The sequence below is a fragment of the Vicugna pacos genome, unplaced genomic scaffold, assembly GCF_048564905.1.
Source record: "Vicugna pacos unplaced genomic scaffold, VicPac4 SAC-SAT, whole genome shotgun sequence".
Classification (NCBI taxonomy): Eukaryota; Metazoa; Chordata; class Mammalia; order Artiodactyla; family Camelidae; genus Vicugna; species Vicugna pacos.
In genome coordinates, this window is record NW_027328721.1 from 18,977,393 (window position 1) to 18,996,059 (window position 18,667).

The 18,667-nt window shown below is 40.2% G+C and overlaps 1 pseudogene; it reads left to right on the plus strand.

Annotated features, from left to right (window-relative positions):
- Positions 1–568: 568 nt before the first annotated feature.
- On the plus strand, positions 569–1,967 carry LOC102545382 (AN1-type zinc finger protein 5 pseudogene; annotated as a pseudogene).
- Positions 1,968–18,667: the final 16,700 nt, after the last annotated feature.

Here is an 18,667-nt window from a genome sequence, read left to right on the forward strand (position 1 = left end):
GGGAAAGGGGAAAGGACAAAAAAAAAGTCCCACCGGCATCAGTAGCCTTTAAAGAGTTTTCAAAACCCTGTCCGGTCTCTCTGCTTATACGTCACCGTCTATAGCTTGTGACCACCCCTCGCTATAAAGGAGGCTGGAAAACACAGTCATTTATTTGGTTCTTTGTAACTGAACACTTGCAACCCTGGAAAAAATTGGGTTCTGCTGGACAAGGAGAGAATGAGTTGACTCTTGAAGAGGCGTCAGCAGCTCTGCACTCTTCTTATCATACAGCGTATAAACATCCCAGTTAGAGAAACACTTTATCGACTAGAGTCAACCCCTGAATCTTGACCAGGACTTTTTAGTTTGTCTTCTGTCTCTCCCCACTGAGGAACATGGCTCTATGGGGTTAGGAGCTCTCACAGAGAACTCTTCAGCTGTGTACATCCACAACCTGTTCTGAAGCATTTTCCACTGTTAGAGCCATTTATATTTAAACCCATTTCTACTGGTAGAACAACCCATCTAACAACCCTGAGCATTAAACACCTTAAAACTACTCATAACTCACTGACCGAGCGGCGGGCGGAGAGAGCGCGTCAGTCCGCCGGAGCGGGGAGCTGTGTGCACCTCCGCTTGGGACTCGTCGCTCCCGGGAGCCGCGCAGCTCCCTTCGCGGTAGCAGAAGCGACAGAGAGCGCCATCCGCGGACCCTCGCGGCGCCCAGGCCTCGTTGCGCGCGCCCCGCTCGCTCTCGGAGTCGGCCCAGCCCGACGCCGGTGGAGGCTGAGGCGACGACGGGCGACCGCCGCGAGCCGCCTTAGCCGCTGCGGCCTTCGATCCTCCCTCCGCCTCCTTCTTTGCCCCCCCCGCTTCCCTCCTCCCACTTCCCGAGCTCCAGCGTGTCCCGGCCACGCTCGGTGTCGCTGCGGGAACGAAGGAGGAACCCGCGGCGGCGACACCACCTCCGCCTGCGGCTACGACCTGCTGCCGGCCGGCCGCGGCGGCTCCAGGGCGGCCGGCTTACCTATCCCGGAGGCCTCGGCCCGGCTCTACTGCGCCGGCGTCGCGCGCGAGCCCGGCTCCTGCCCCCGCAGGGAGAACAATGGCTCAGGAGACTAACCAGACCCCAGGGCCCATGCTGTGTAGTACAGGATGTGGCTTTTATGGGAATCCTAGGACAAATGGAATGTGTTCTGTTTGCTACAAAGAACATCTTCAGAGACAGCAGAAGAGTGGCAGAATGAGCCCAATGGGAACAGCTAGTGCTTCCAACAGTCCTACCTCAGATTCTGCATCTGTACAAAGGGCAGACACTAGTTTAAACAACTGTGAAGGTACTGCTGGCAGCACAACTGAAAAATCAAGAAATGTGCCTGTGGCTGCCTTGCCTGTAACGCAGCAAATGACAGAAATGAACATTTCAAGAGAAGACAAAATAACTACCCCGAAAACAGAGGTGTCAGAGCCAGTTGTCACTCAGCCCAGTCCATCAATTTCTCAGCCCAGTACTTCTCAAAGTGAAGAAAAAGCTCCTGAGTTGCCCAAACCAAAGAAGAACAGATGTTTCATGTGCAGAAAGAAAGTTGGCCTTACAGGGTTTGACTGCCGATGTGGAAATTTGTTTTGTGGACTTCACCGTTACTCTGACAAGCACAACTGTCCTTATGATTACAAAGCAGAAGCTGCAGCAAAAATCAGAAAAGAGAATCCAGTTGTTGTGGCTGAAAAAATCCAGAGAATATAAATTACTACTTGTGAAGAGACTGAAACATTGTTTTTATTTTAATATATCGTAGGAAAACATTAAAGAGCAGATGCATGGCCATTTTTCTTTGATGTTCTCCAGAGTTTTACTTCACACTTGTCTGTCTTATAGTTGATATTTTAGGTTGTTTGGGTGTTTGTTACAGGCAGAATTGGATAGATACAGCCCTACAAAATGTATATGCCCTCCCTTGAATAAAATTGGATGAAAATCTGCACAGCAAATTGAAATACACAGATAACAGGGACAAAATTTAGTTCCCTCGTGCCAAACAATATATGTGAAATATCTGCATGTTTGCAGCATATCTGCCTTTGGGAATGTAATCAAGGTGTAATTTTTGGCTAGTGTTATGTGCCTGTATTTTTTTTTTTAAATGGTACACCAGAAAAGGACTGGCAGAAGTTTAACTTCTACCATAGTTAAACTTCACGCTGTTAATTTCTACATGTTCTTTGGAAGCAGGAAGAAAGCTATAAAGTGGGTCAGACCTTTCCGTGAAACCAGTATTCGGTGCCATATGTGAGCCTAGTTAATTAGTCTTCTAAAAGCTGTCAAATAAGACATTCTGTGAGAGGTATACATCGCAACTGGTTACAAAGAGTAAACATCAAGCCAACAGGGTCTTGAGCTATCTTTGAAACTTACTGTGCTGGCCTGCACCAGAAGATATCTGCATTATTCTCATTGCTAAAAATGCATAGCACAGAACTGCACTAGGATTAACTTGTTTACAAGAAGAAATTAAAACTCTACGTTTGGTTTTCACATACAGTAGCTCTGTTGAATAACATGCATCTGAATTTTAAGTTGCAAAGGTATCTCAATAATTTTTCATGTGCATATTTTGTTGAGTGTTTTGGTTCAAGAAAGAATGTTTAAAGCTTTTTTAAAGACTTCAGTTCTTAATGTAACTGTACCCTTCTGCATGGAAAATCATAACCAAAATGGCTGCAGTAGACTTCTTAGTGGTATCCAGCACCACTTGCAGAGGGCTGCTTTATCATATTAATTGTACTTGGGTGTAGGACTCTAGTGTTCTTGGGTGTATTGCATGGGCTGCATTATCTACAGCATTGTACAATAAAAACTAGAAGAGGCAGTATACTTCACTGATGCTTGTCTGGTAATATCACTTCTGTGTTATAATGGAAGGTTTTTGTGATGTATGAAACGTGTTTTTTTATATATAAATGAGTATAGTTAGATTAGTGTCGTGGTAATGCCTGTTTTCATCTGTAAATAGTTAAGTATGTACACGAGGCAATACTGATTTACTGCAGTGTTCAGTCTTAGTTTTTACTTTTATTCTTAAAGCATTCAGTTTTGCTTTCAATTTTCTGTATCTTAGTTTCAGTTAGATCTGCAGATGTGTACAGATAGTTCATATTTATGTATTGCACATAATCATGCTATTCAGCATTGATGCTATATTGTATTATGTAAATAATAAAAGCCATGTACAGAGGGAAACTTCCACTTGTTCATTGGGTTTTTAAGCCATAGTTAGAAATCCTAAAGGGGGATAATTAGAAAATGTTACATATTCAACTTTTTAGTTGCATATGTAGGCTTTGCATGGTTATATTGTAAACTTTTCCATTGCCATCCCTGAACATGATATATTCAAGTGAGAACCATGAGATGAGTGTTGTGAAACATCTTAAGTATGGTATGTAGTAGACAATTTAATTTTGAAGAAATGTATAGGCAACTTTTAGGATCAAAACAGTCTTAGAACTTGGGCCATATTTGTTCAGTCTTCACATCTCTTCTTTAATATTTTTATTTCATTTTTTGCTTTATAAGTAACACTTCATGCATGACAATTTGTGTACAAAAACCGGCAAAGTTTTACCTGTTAGGGGTTTGGTTCTAATGTTGAGATGGACCCATGGGCTTGGTCTTTGCAGGTCACAGGTGTCATGTGAGATAAGAAAGAATAAGGAATAACAGTGACATGCTGACCTTGCCAATGCAGTTGCTGAAGTGAGATAGCAGAACCGTGGCTTCTCAGTGATGGAATTTGAAATGGAAATGCCTGATGCACTACCATCTGTCACAGTTCTTTGAATGCTGCTACTTTTGCTTCAGGTGGGAGGAAATATATACTGTACTTAGGATGAGCTAAAGGATAGTTATCTCCTAAAATACGAAGGATATTGAAGTCACAGTTGAGCTGAAGTTCTGGTATTTGGAAGACAAACTTAATTTTTATTCAAAGTTTCAAGATGTATTTTCCCTCTTAATGCTATCTCTGTCATCAAACATTTGATAGATTTTTAAATCTTAAGGTTTTGAAATCAGAGTAGTGGGTATACAGAAGACTTAGATGGGAAGATGATAGACCCTTCAACTTCATTGGTCTGTAATGATCTTTGAAATAAGTAGCATGAAATTGTAATAATTTCCATAATCATTTCTTATGAGAAACATTAATTTAGAACATTTGGCTTTGTGGATTTGATTGGTCAGGAAAATCAGTTGTGGAGAAGAATCAAATGTGTAAAGTAAGGCAGCTAGGAAGATTCAATTTCACCTAGACTCCTGTACTCAAACCTAAATTTTTCTCAGGCAGGACTATAAATGGGCTTTAACTTTGTAATGATGTACACTGAGATAGAAAACATTTCAAGAATATACCACTTTTCACCTTACAGATTCACTTCACATCCCCACTCCAAAACTGTTTTGGGAGGACAGTGATAGGAATTAGCTGTATGGCCTAGAGCTAGTCCTTTTGTCAAATCTATTCTTCAGTGGACTTCATCTGCAAAACTAGAGCCTCTGGTTTGAGCTGGTGTTTCCCACAGCATGAATTTGGAAAGGAAACAATTTTGAGTGGGATGGCATAGTGGTTAAGATTATTGTCCCTGGAGCCCTGCTTCTCTATCTGTAAATAAGTATAGTAACAATGCCCAGCACATAGTAAGTGTTCCCTGTTAAATTTTTTAAGAACTTGGGTTTTTTTAGAGCAATTTTAGGTTCACAGCAAAATTGAAAGAGGTAAGTGCAGACTTCCCATGTACCCTCTCCTGCCACACGTACACAGCTCCTCCGTTACCAACACCTACCACAAGAGTGGTACATTTGTTAAAATTAATGAAAGTACATTGACACATCATAATGACCCAAAGTCCATAGTTTGTAATTCACCATTGTTTTCTATGGGTTTGGACTAATCTATAATGACATATCAATCATTATAATACAGAGTATTTTCACTGCCCTAAAAAATCTGCTCCGCCTACTCCTCCGCTCCACCCCAGCCCCTGACAACTACTGATCTTTTTACTGCCCCCATAATTTTGCCTTTTCCAGAATGTCATATGGGATCAAAAAGTATGTATGTAACCTTTTCAGATTGGCTTTAGTTAATGTTACTCATTTAAGTGTCCTCCATGTCTTTTCATGGTTTGATAACATTTCTTTTTAGTGTTGAATAATCCATTTTCCAGATGTCCCTCAGTTTATCCATATACCTACTGAAGTACAACTTGAAGCTTCAAAGTTTGGGCAATTACGAATAAAGCTGTCATCAACAGCAGTGTGCAGGTTTTGTGTGGAAAAACTTTTCAACTCCTATGAGTAAATGCCAAATGTGATTGCTGGATTGTATGGTAAGAATATATTTGATTTTGTAAGAAACCACCAAACTGGCTTCCAAAATGGTTGTACCATTTTGCATTCCTGCCTGCAGTGAATGAGAGTTTCTATTGTTCCACATCTTCACCAGTATTTAGTGGTGTCAGTGTTCTGGGGTTTTGGCCATTCTAATAGATGTGCAGTTAAATTTCATTGTTTGAATTTGTATTTCCCTGATGACATGATGTTGAGCATCTTACAGGATTCTTAATTTGCCATCTGTGTATCTTTGATGAAGTGTCTAGTAAGGTCTTTGGACCATTTTTTAGTTGAGGCTGTTTTCTTACTGAATTTTAAGAGTTCTATATTTTGGATAAGAGTTCTTTATCAGATGTGTCTTTTGCAAGTATTTTCTCCTAGTCTGTAACTTGTTCTCTTGGGGTATTGTTGATTTTAATGTCCTAGAGTAATGATTTCTAGAACTTGGAAAGAGAATTGTTTGATAACAAGATTGGTTGCAGTAAGTCTTACATAGTGAAAAGGTAAAGGTCTGTAACTTTTAAAAACTTTAATGTGATTAGAATCATTTTTTTCAGCTGCATTAAATGAAGTTATTTGCAAGAAAACTAAAAATGAGCAAATGTCTACTAAGTAATCTGATAGCAACATGTTAAGCATGCTGTTATAATTGTATTTTTTGAATTGGTACTACATTCACAGGGTTCAAAAATGGATTTATTGATATACACTGAAGCATAGCTTCTCTCATCCTGTCACATGTGTCCCACTCCAAAGACACATTTTAGGTACCTGTCATAAGTTGGAAGGTTTCTCTCTTCCACATCATGTAAACATCTGACTGTGTACAGAGACTTAATTTGACTCTTGTTTGCCTAATTGTTTGCAAAGTTCTTACAGCGATTTTTGTTCATAAATTTAGCTTATAATTTTGGAGAGAATGATGGGTGTGGTTTCTGGTTGATGAGCAATAGATTATACAGCCTTAATAGAAGGGTTTCTGTGGGTAAAGTAGCACATTGTTAATGAAAGTAATTTGAAATTTGAAAAAAAATAAAATAAATAAAAATAAAATAAAACTACTCATATAGTTTACTCTTTAGCTTACAACGTGATTTACACCATCCTCCCAAAGAGGCAGTCAACTGAGCATAGCCACCTGTTCCCCCCAGTCTCACCCCTACCTGGCCTTTAGGTAGAAACAGCATCAGCCTCTCAACCACTGCAGGGCTTGCTTTGAAGTCACAATTTGCTAAGCTGTCCTGGTCAAAGCAGCAACAGTTAAGTCTGCCTTTTTAACTGGAATATTTGTCTGTGAATTTCTAAGTTAATGCATTTTGACACTAACCTGGTTTTTTGATCTTGATTTTCTTCAAGTCCAATTTATGTTCTTAGTGCCTCAGAACTTCCCTGAAGTAGTCTTCCAACTAAATGATGCTACTTTTTCATGTAAACCCTGGGCTGTCGTCTTTACTACCCCATTACCTGAAGAAAAAGGTACTTTACAGTGTTTTTCCTGCCACATCATCTATAAGGTAAATCACTCCTTTACTCTTACCATTGCTAAATTATCTGCCTATGGCAAGAGATCACAGAGAAACTACTAACAGGGGTCTATCCACACTGCCTGCAGTCTCACGGGTCTGGCAAGAAACTCTTTCTATTCCAGACTTCTCCCTGTTCACGGCGCTCTCTTCTTTAGCAAGTTCCCTCTCATGATGCTTGCATCCTGAATGTCTCCTTTCTCTCTGCACCCGTAACTACATCACTAGCTCTGAACCCCTTCACCCATATCATGACAGTGAAATTATCTTAAATAATGAAGTAAAAGAGAAATGATGAGCAGAGTGTGAGAATGACTTTCCAAAGAAAACCCTGGAATGTTTCTGATGTATTTTAGCCATGTACACCTTTTTTTTTTAAGCTCTTTATTCATGAATTTGTGGTAGTTCCCCAAATTATATCTTTTTTTACCAAGTAAATTTAAAGTTCACTAAATTGCCTCAGATTTGATGAAGGACCAAGCTCTGAAATGTGATTGTTTAAGTGAGGCATAGATTAGCAAAATGATTTCCTTTTCTCTACGCATGGAAAAGATTATGCCACATTTAGTGAGGACATACTGGAATTCTTGACTGCAGTTAAACCAAGTTAGTATTTTCCTTTAGGTAGATGCAGAGTGGTTGAGTCTGGTGAATGATTCCATATAGGTGAAAACTTGGCGAGGAGCCTTATAACCTCAGACTGTGAATCTGAGCTGAGCCATAATTTCCACACATCCCTCCACATCTCTTAGAATACATATGGGGACTAAGTTTTAAAGAGATACTGGAATTATTTCCATTTACTCAAGAACTGAACAGAGCTATTAGGAAGAAATCTTCAAGTCTTCTGTGGGATGAAAATAATTCTTACACTGCTGCAAGACAGTGATGGAAGTTTTGTGAGCCAAGAGGAAGGCAGCTGAAAAGGAAAAGAAATGTCATTACGAGCATTTTCCACTCCTTCAAGTCGTTAAAATTGGCTAAAACTATTGAGAATGATTTTTCATTGCAATATCTCCTCCTACTGTAACCTGTCAAAATAATGGTTCCCTTTCTTTCTTGATTTTTAAGTGTTACACTGAAGTAAGGTAAGTTTATTCAGAATCATGACTGTGCTGATGTTTCTAGAAGCATTCACGCTCTCAGGTGTCCCTTTCTTTCTTAATGAGCATAGGTTTTTTTTTAAAAAACAAATTTTTAGAGCAGTTTTAAGTTTACAATAAAATTGAGAGGGAGGTACAGAGATTAGAGTTTGGACATCCACACACAAGAATAGCCTCCTCGTTAACAGCATCACTCGACAGTATGGTCCATTTTTTACTAACGATGAGGCTACACTGACACATCACAATCATCCAAGTCCACAGTTCACCTAAGGGCTCACTCTTGGTGTCGTATATTCAGTGGATTTAGACAAATGTGCACGATTGGTTCTTAGTAGTGATAATACTGAGTCAACAAGAAAGTATACTTTTTATTTGATAATTATTAGCAAATTTCTCTCCAAAAAGGCTGCCCCAATTTTGACTCCCCACTAAAGGCGTCTGAGAGTGCTCAAAACTCCAAGCCCTGACCAGAGCTTGATATTTTAAAAGTTTTAATTTGGTGGCCCTCTGAGAGGTAAGATCACCTATTATATTGGCAAATCATTAGTACAGGATTTAAATCTTAAAGTCCCGGGCAGTTTCCAGGAGCCTCATTCATGAAGTGCTATCTATATTTGAAAAACATGACCTAATTTCTTCCTTCATTTGGCTTGCCTTTCTTTACACTGTTTAATTTCCAGGTGAAAATACCCTCCTCCTCCTCCCCTCTACGTCCTTCCAGGCTTCTGCTGAGTCCTGTTTGTTAGCCCAAAGTCAAACAAACAAGGGATGATCTTGTCATCACAGTCCCTTATTGCCAGAGAAACTTCTCTAGGCTAGTCCTGTCTCAAATCAGCAGAGACTGCGATGTTCAAATTGGAGTGTGTATAAAAGTCAGAGCATTGTGAAAAAGATTTGTGGGGTCTCCTCAGTAGGGTCTCATCCTGTAGATCTAAGATGGAGCCTTTAGGCTGTAATGAGGCTTTGGGAGGGGCAGCTAAAAAGCCAATACCTGATGGCAGTTAAGAAAGGATTTTATTCACCTGGTGACCACTCAGTCACCTGTAAACAACTCCACTGAAGCTCCTTGGTGCAGCCGCATCACATGCCCTTCCAACTGCTCTCTTCACTTCATATCATCTGGACCACTGTAACCTCAATGGAATTGGCAGAACTGTCAGGGGCATCACCATAACTGCAGTATGTAATTGTGTCTTGGGAAGGGAAGGAGGGAAAGGGGGCATCCAGAAGTAGCTCTTGTTTGTCTCGGAGTTTTTCAGCTCTCTCATCAAGTTTGTAGATGTTGCTATTAATTGGTTCAGCTGGCCTGGCTCTGCTGGCTTCTGATTCCTTTTGCTGGCTTGATCTGCACTTAGCACGGTTCCCAGCTCATGTATGTAGTCAATACATGTTTATTGAAGGTTCATATGTGCCTGCAGCAGATGTCTTTGGAGACTCTGACTCTGGGTGGGCATTTGGGTCCTAGAGGTATGAAGGCAACCAAGGTGGACGTGGTCCTTGCCCCAGGAGGGTTCACATTCTAATTGTCAAGTCCACTGCAAACTGTAGTTCTATCAAGTGCTACAAAGAAGAACATACAAGCTATTGTGGGAATGAGTAATCTAACTGGGGGATCAAGCTCAGAAAAGTGTTCCTTTGGAGCATTCAAGACCAAAAAGAAATAAAGTGAATCTTTAAGTCAATATTATCATCTGTTTTGGAGTACTTTAAGTCATTCTAATGGAGAGCTTTCCAGGACTGATGGGTTTGTCTTCTAGAGTAGATGTATAATGTATAGGGCTTCTTAGTCTGGCTCCCTGGTTCATTCTTAAAGTAGGCATCTTTTGCCTCTTTTTGCCCAATATCCAGGCATGTGCTAAGTTCCCTGTGATCTTTCAAATATCAGAGCTAATTTTAGGCCCCAGATGTGGCTTCCAGCCAGAGCAGTCATGTGACCAGCTCCTGATGTGCTCCTGGAAGCACAATGACTACTCTCTGGAATGCTGATCAGACTTCTCTGAGCAGTGTGTTTTGTAGACAGATGACCCCATGGATGGATGAATGGTGAACAGCTTGAACATCCTTATGCACTTGTTTTTCAGATATCTCTTCATCACTGTATATAGGGACATCTGCCATTGGGATTCTGTGAAATAAATTAACTTATTATGATTTGACCAGTCTGCACAGATGACCTGGATACTCTGGTTTTCTTTGCTCCTACTATGCAAATAAGTAGTTACTAATACCTATTAAAGTAATCCAAAAAAAGTATGTGCTGTGGACACAGTGACATAATTAAGAATGCTCTCTGATCCACAGGGAGAAAGCTTTTAATGTGCTTATCACTGATACCATTGTAAGCACGTGAATCCAGAAGTGGATGTGGAGTTGCAGAGTGAAACCTCTCTGAGCTAATTTCATATAGAATCTGAAACTCCAGCAGTACTCAAATTTGAGAATGCATAAACATTAGAGTGTCTGTAAGGGATTGATGCCCTCTGGCATCATAAGATGAAATATTAAGAAGCAATGGTTTGTGCTTATCAAAATCTGATGATACCCGTTTACCCTTCTGGAGAGTGGCCTTGGACTGACTTAGAATTCCTGAAGTGACTCAGCGATTGTCCAGGTCAACTCGACATAACTGATTAAAGACCTAAACTGTTCCAGGGACACTGTGCTGGATGCTGGGAGGTGATAAGAATGAACAAAGTAAGGTTTCCACCCTCAATATTCAATTAACCCCAGGGAATTTGTGGTATAGAAATCACAGTGCAGTTGACCAATATCAAGACAGTTTACTGTAATACCCCTTGTAACATAGGACAAGGTGCAGTAGGTGTGGTTAGTGACCAGGGGGTGAATAACACAGTAACGCCAGCCTTGATGGAGTGACCAGAGAGCATCTCATTTTTACATCTTTCCTAAAATTTTCACATCTAATATAACAGAGCAGTTCCAAACTAAATGAAATCTCTCTGGAAATTATTTTATTGGTCTACTGTTCACTTTTTAACATTTAGTGCAGTTGTTGCCTCTCTTGTGTGGCCACCCTGCCTGCCCTCTCACTTTGATTCACACTATGCCCTCTATCTTCCCACGGCTGAGGCGGCTCAAGCCGCAATGAACACTGCCTTCTGAGAATCAGAACTTTGGAGTATTAGAGAACAACTAAAAAAATCAATCAACTAAAAAAAAAATTCTCTGCATAGCCCATTTGGATCCAGTCAGCTATTGCACTCATTCCGTTAAAAACAGGAATGTACTTTTTGCACCAGGGAAAGGTGGGTGGGGGAGGGGAGTAGGAAGCAGGCATCTCAGTCTTAAATAAGCTGTCCTGGCAGGAGTTCTACCAGTGGAGGTTGCTGACACCGTGTCGGTCTGCACTGAAGGCCCATGCTGAAGTGGAATGAGGGTGACTTCTTGCAGGGAAGGAGACAGAGCAGCCTGAACCTGTACTCCTACAAGTGTCAAAACCATTGCTCTGGCTGAACTGTAGCTCTTGACCAACTTATCCCAGAAGGCTGTCAATGGTACTCCTGCAGATGCCCAAACACAGCCATGTCCGGAAGGGAGGAAGGCAGGAGGGGTGATTGAGCTCCTCCGCTGAGAAGTTGATGGAGTTAGAATGTTGGGATGGACAAAGATGGAAGGTTGTTCCAAGTGCTTTTTTGGTGCACTTGGAGAGTTAATAAACGGTTCTGTGATTTGAGCTGGGCCTGCCTGGGACTTCAAATTCCTACTCCCTACATTACATAGCCGGCTAGCATTTGGGGGCTTCTCTGCCTAGAAACCATCATGATCATTCAGTGTCAGGTAGTGTGAATGCTTACATTTTCTGGTTTTAATGAATGAGTATCATAGTTTCTCAAGATGACTTTTCCTGTTTTAGAGTCTGTATTTCATAAAGGGAGTTTGATGTAATGTAAAGGGTGTGGGCTTTGGGGTCAAGTGGACTCCAAAGTGGGATTTGTCTTCAAATCCTGGCTAGGGCCTCTGGTAGTGCTATGACTCTGGGGCAAGTTACTGAAACTCCCTGAGCTTTAGTTTCCTCATCTATCGGGTTGTGAGGAAAATGCTCACCTTGTAGGATATAGTGAGTAGCAGTGATGTATATAAGGCATTTAACATAATATCTGGCCAAGAGTAGGTGCTGAATAAATTACTGAATCATTTATTTCCTTGAATCTGCCAGCAGGGCTTTGGTATAATCTTCTATAGTCATGGTCAGGGCTCAGCTGTCTAAAATGAGTTATGTATGTGGCAAAGAGTACCTTTCTCTTCTTTCCATGATCCTCTGGGTGAGCCTGGGCAGAATGGATTTCAGAAGTTGCTCTCTTTAGAATCTCCCAAATGGGGGGGGCGGGGTAGAGAGTGGGAAGGGATAGACTGGGATTTCAAAATTGTAGAACAGATAAACAAGATTACACTGTATAGCACAGGGAAATATACACAAAATGTTATGATAAATCACAGAGAAAAAAATGTGACAATGAGTGTGTATATGTCCATGAATGATTGAAAAATTGTGCTGAACACTGGAATTTGACACAACACTGTAAAATGATTATGAATCAATAAAAATGTAAAAAAAAAAAAAAAAGAATCTCCCAAACAGGGCTGCATCTGGTTGCCTTAGAGGCAGAAAATCACTCTAAGGTTGTGGTCCTATCTGTGAAATGTCAGTCTCCAAACTGTGCCTGAGGATGGTGAAAAGACTTCCTTCCATAACTGTGCAAGCTGGTCAGATATCTTGGCACCACATGAAGCATGGTTTTATGGGAGCTCACTACTGTACATGTTTTGGCTGTAGAGATGGGAACTCTAGATCTTTTTGTTCAGGATTTTCTATTTTGTTTTTGGAAAAACAGGCAGAAAAGTTATTGGAGTTTGACTGGCAGCAAGTATTAGCACACTGCTTGTCTACCCCTGAGATGCTATTTCCTGTGCGAGATGGCCCCAATTCCGGAGTAAAGGGCACACCCAGTTGCCTGCAAATTATATTGATGCTGAACTCATGCTGGCTGCTTGATTCCTTTCTTCATCTTGTCACCTCGGTATGGATTGGTTACAAAGGGGCCAGATGCTGCAGGGGAGGCAGAGGTGACCACAGGCTCCTCACCTGTGTACGCAGCTTCTGTGGGAGGGCACAAGGGGCATACACCCCAAGTGTGGAAAGAACTACTGTACAAAGTACTGGATGAGAAATGTCTTAGGAGGTGTAACAGCCAAGTGCCATGGAGATTCCAAGGAAGGCAATGCTAAATCCAGGGGTGGAGAGTTGGGACATTTTTGGAGAGGAAAACTCCTTCCTTGTGGTTAGAATATCACGTGTTGGGTAGCAGTAAACCAGGTAAGAGGCAAGTAGGTCTTAAATAAAACCATACTCTGTTATTGAAAAAGCAGCATTGGACTAATATGACTCTTAGTCACTTTAACATATAAGAACAGAAAAGGGAACCACTAGTGAACTAGGACTCCCCAAGACACACACTGCAGACTCTTCCAGGAGACAAAAATGGGATTTCTTTTTAGTGCAAGAGATTATAGCTTATTAATTGAAGCTTAAATACATAAATCTAAATAGACTGAGTGCACAGATTTCTGAAGGCCAGTATCTCTCTGGAGGGTAAGTGAATGTTTTTTTAGAAATGTTACCAGTGTTAACAGTGTCAAGGATCCATAAATCCACCATTCTGTGTTTAGTTCATAACACCTTCAATCCTAAAATAAAGCAAGCCTGGGTGTATGACATATTGATAGGGTCTTAACTGGCTTAAAATAAACAAAATATTTTTTCTTTAAGAAAAGGACTACTTTTTCTTTCTCAAAACATTGATGGCAGAAACATGGAGAGATGTACCAAATTAAAGGGGGACCCACGTCCCCATTTTATCTGAGTTTTATTGTGGGCCTGGAGTGGCCTTTGTATTTCTCCTCAGGGCTTTGAGTTCTTCTGGCAGGGATGGGATTTTATAATTGAAGATTTTTCCATCTGACTTTGGCCCTTCAAGTAAATACTGTATAAGCTTTTCATTTTAAATCATGCTGAGTTTGAAGGGAGTCAAAGCAGATGTGCAGTTCCTGTCTCCACCAGGAGACTCCCCTGCAAGCGATCTCAGCTGCTCCTGGTCTTTATCTGCAGGGGATGAAGATAGACAAAAAAGGGATTTTGTGTCTGTGCCATTCAGTGCCTTTTCATGCTGCCCCAGTTACTCACCGTCCACCAGGAACATCCCCCAAAGGATCAGTGCTTAACGCACCTTTCAGCATAAACCCCGAATGGCCCCAGCTCCACGCCTCCCTGCTTTCTCCTCTCTCCTGTGCTGTCTTTGTGCTCTGTCTCCTCCCCACTCCTCCCCACCATCCTCTCTGAAACCTGAGTTGTTGCTCACTTGCTGCCTGGGACGCCCTTTACCCCACTCTCCATGGTAACTTTCCAATTGTTTTCCACTCCACAGCCCCATAAAACACCCCTTTTCTCTCTTGTAGCCACAATCTTTCCCTCCCCACTGGCTTATCTTTTCCTTCTGCTCATAAACATCTTGTTTTTTTCATGTCTTAACAAAGATTAAAAACAAAGAAACAGCGACAATGAAAAACCTTCCTAGACATGTAATGGTCATTTCTGATTTCTTTGATATCCAGACTTCTGATGAGATGAGGCTGTATTTCTAAGCTGTTACTTATTCCACTAAATGTTGCTTTCCTCTCCAAGCTCTTCAGACAAACTGCTCTTCCGAAGGTTACCCGAGGCTCCCTGAGATCAGATGCATTGCAGTCTCTCCATGCCCATGTGAGCTGACTTTGTACAAACTATGACATTGTCAACCCTTCCTCCAGCCCCCTCATCCTCCATCCTTTAGATCTTCTCCACTGCTGGCTCCTTGTCTCCCATCTGTTCCTCAGAGGCATGTGTTTCCCAGGGTTCTGTGCTGACCTCCTGTTTGCCAGGCTACGTTTTCCCCCAACTTGTCTCATTTAGGCCCAAAGCTTTGGCTGTCATGTCGAAACAGATGACTCCTTAATCTGGCTTTCTAACCCCAATTCCTCTCCTAATTACAAAGTCTTTCCTGAGACTGCTGAAAAAAAATCTGTGGATATGCATCCAGGCTTTTTAAACTCAAAGCACATACGTCCAGTTCATCTCCAGTTTATTTTCCCATCTAACCCTGCCTCTCCCCTGGCAGCCCTCATCTTTGGTAGTAGTGTCCATCTCAAAGACAGGCAGGCTGGGCCCCTTTGACCTGGTTGACATGTTCTCCACCTTCACTCTTGTTGTCTGGTCAATCCAAAGTACCCCCAGTCCAGTAGTGGTGGGGTCAGAGAGTTCTGTGTCACTAAAGAGGGCTGGTGTCTGAGGAATATATTTTGGACATCAGACTGTATGTTTTCCCAGAGAAATGTGCAATGAGCAGAGATTGCGGGCACCACGATCCACAGAGGGGCTGTGGGAAAGGGACTCAGATCAGGTTTGGGAGGTGCCTGGAAGACAGTGATTCTCTGATGCCCTCACATGGACTTCTAGAACAGTCTCAGAAAGGCTCTATCCCCTTTCTTATCGTGGTCATTCATTCACCTGCTTGTGCTTTACTTAGGATGACCTGTAATTCTATTAGAAATCTATTTGGCCCTGAGAAGTGACTTTGCATTTTCATTGGTAAGTAATTTTTTTTAATTAAAATTATCTAGTACAGGCTACTTTCAAGCTGTGTTCAGTGCAGTGTTCTTTCAGTGAATGGAGGTGATTCCCATTCTGTAATTTGTGCCCTTCAGTGTTTAATAAAGCTTGTAATAAAAGATGTTTCTAACATCAGCAACAAAAAGTCCTCAAGTTCTAGGGAAGCTATAATTTTTCTGCCTTGTGATATAGTGAAAAGCATCCAACATCTGCAGGTTAGTGGTCTTCAGGGTATGTTAGAAGAAATGTAAAAGATTGTGGTGATTTTGAGTTCATTTGGGAAGTCTTTAACTGTTGGTGAGTTAAAAAATAGACCAAAGAAACAAATGAAATGCTCAAAAGACTATTTTATCCTCAAACTCTTTGGACATCCTAGGTACTAGATTTCTCACGAGATTTTAAAAGTCTGGTAAGATTTGAAATTTTACAAGGGTACAAATTTGAATTAGATATATGATTGAAAAGTTTTAACTTAAAAACACTAAAAATCTTTGTTTCTATGATTTATAAATTCAAATCGATTTATAAAATAATTCATTTTCAATTTTGTCTTAGTAGAACAACAATGTTTTCCAAACTAAAGAAATTAAATATAGGATGTTGGGAGGTCATAGGATGAATTAAGAATGGGTTAAAATTGAAAATTCTATGACTAACTGAATCAAATCAATGACTACTCTAAATATGGATCATAATTTTATATCTCTATATAAATATGGATGAGAATTTTAAAATAATTTTAACATGTACCATATATAAAATCTGAATGGCAAGTTCTTTCTTTATAAGAACAAATTCAAGTTTTTGTGTTCATGATAGCATGTGGCTAGAAGCTTGGGCTCTGGGAACATACTGCTAGAATTCAAATCCTAGATCTGCTGCTCACTAGCTGTGTGGCCTTTGCAAGTTTCTGATCTTCTCAGCCTCAGTTTACCTATCTTTAAAACAGGGATAATCATAATAGTTACCATCTTTTGAGCATTTAATGTCTATCAGCACTATTTCAAACGTTTTACATATATTATAGCAATTAATTTTCATTAATATTCCTATTTTGTTGATGAAAGACACAAAAACACAGAGAGGTTAAGTAATTTGCTTAAGGTCATGCAGCTAGTTAAGGGTGTAACCAGCACCAGCCCTATCTCACTCCAGTATCCATGCTATGCTCTTAAATGCTTAACTACTAGGCTAAACTCTCTGGAAATACATCTTAGGGAATCTGATTGTTGGATTTATTATTATAATTAAATACAAAGTCCATATAAATGGAATTGTCTCGTTAAGTTAGATGAGCACTTTTGTGTTCAGTTAATGTTAGCAGATGAATTATTATTATCCTCACCATTATCATTAATTGGCTTTTCACTTGGTTGCTGAGATACATTTACCATAAATGGACTCCCAGTGGTCTTTCACATTAACTATCATCATAAGATCTATTCAAAAGTATGCAGCTGTTTCTAAAATAAAAATTTCTGGCATTTCCAACCACAGTGTTTGACAGTAACAGGTATTTTGAGGTATATAGTTTCTAAGCTGTGTCAGCAGAAAGCTGTTCTGGTCAATTTTTTAACATTTGATATCTAGCACGATTTGTTTTTCCATCTTGCAAGGTCCAAAAATGTATTAGGAATGACCAGATCTTGAGAAGCTATGAATTCAGTTTTTAAAATTAATTTGAAGTAGTGTTGATAATAAAAATGTACATAAATGTAATAGTGTATAAAAGTCTTGTGTCCACCGTAAAGACTGACACATTGAAATTTTTATGTCAATGCTGAATCCTTATTCGGCAACAGCAGTGTGTCATTTAATACATCAGGAACATGAAACTCCACAGGGGGGTGAATGTTCCGATACTTTATGTTGCCTCCTCTGCATATCTTTTTCATGTTAGCCCCATGCTGCATAGCAGCCTCCTGTTCAACTTGTCTTAAGAGCCTCAGTTGCTTAAATCAAGATCTCCATTCTCATAAACTTGATTTTGCCTTATCACATGCTTTACTAAGACCTTTGCTTGTGAGATTTTGGTAGACTGAGCTTCCCTGTAATACGAAAAACAGCTTTCAAGTTTGGCTGTTTTCCTCTTTCCAAATCCACAGCTCCATTCTGAAATATGAGTTTCTTCCTTAGAAAAGCTTTCATTTTTCTTCTTTACAGCTGACTTTCTCTTTTCCACTATCACCACACCTGTGTCATATTATCCTGTAAATGCATATTGAGTGCAAATGTATTTTTCTCTTTGAGGGATATAAAGTAACATGTATTCAGAAATATGAATCCATTTCTACAAAGTATATGCAATCAATCATTGCATGAATGAATGAAACTTTGGTACTAATCTGGTACTTTCAAATAGCTTCTTAATAATTTTAGATATTGATAAATTAGTATGCCATTAACTTGTATGTATATGGCTCCCTTTTGTAACAAGGATGTGTTTTAGAATAGTTTTTACCCAAAAGATTTTAAATGCAATTAGAGAATGAAGTAGGTATGAGTGGATAAATAAATAGCTTAGAATAGTTGGCTACTATGAATAAAAATCAGAAGTGAATTCTACAACTGATAAATATGTTTCCTAAAAGCTGTTCATTCTAGGGACTTAAGAATTTGCCTTCCAAAGATGAACCAGCTGTTTCTCACCTCAGTGAGCAACTAGAAGCATATGGTGAAACTTAATAACTTTAGTATATAGCACCTTTCACTCAGGCATCTCCAAAGACTTAATAGATACTAAGCTTCTGCTAGACACCAACTCAATGGCACTTTTCAGAAAACAAGCCATTCTCTCAACCAACTAAAACTGAAGTAAGATTTTGGTGGTGATAGGTCTGCCAAGGTAGTCTTGGCAATTCCTCATTAGCTATTGTCTAGGGAGGAAAGAGGGTGGGAATGAGCTAAATGCTGCACAAACAGGATCTGGAGGACTGCCACAACATCCCTCAATGTTAGGGGCATGTATATCCCATAGTCAGTTCACTATTGGAAAACCAAA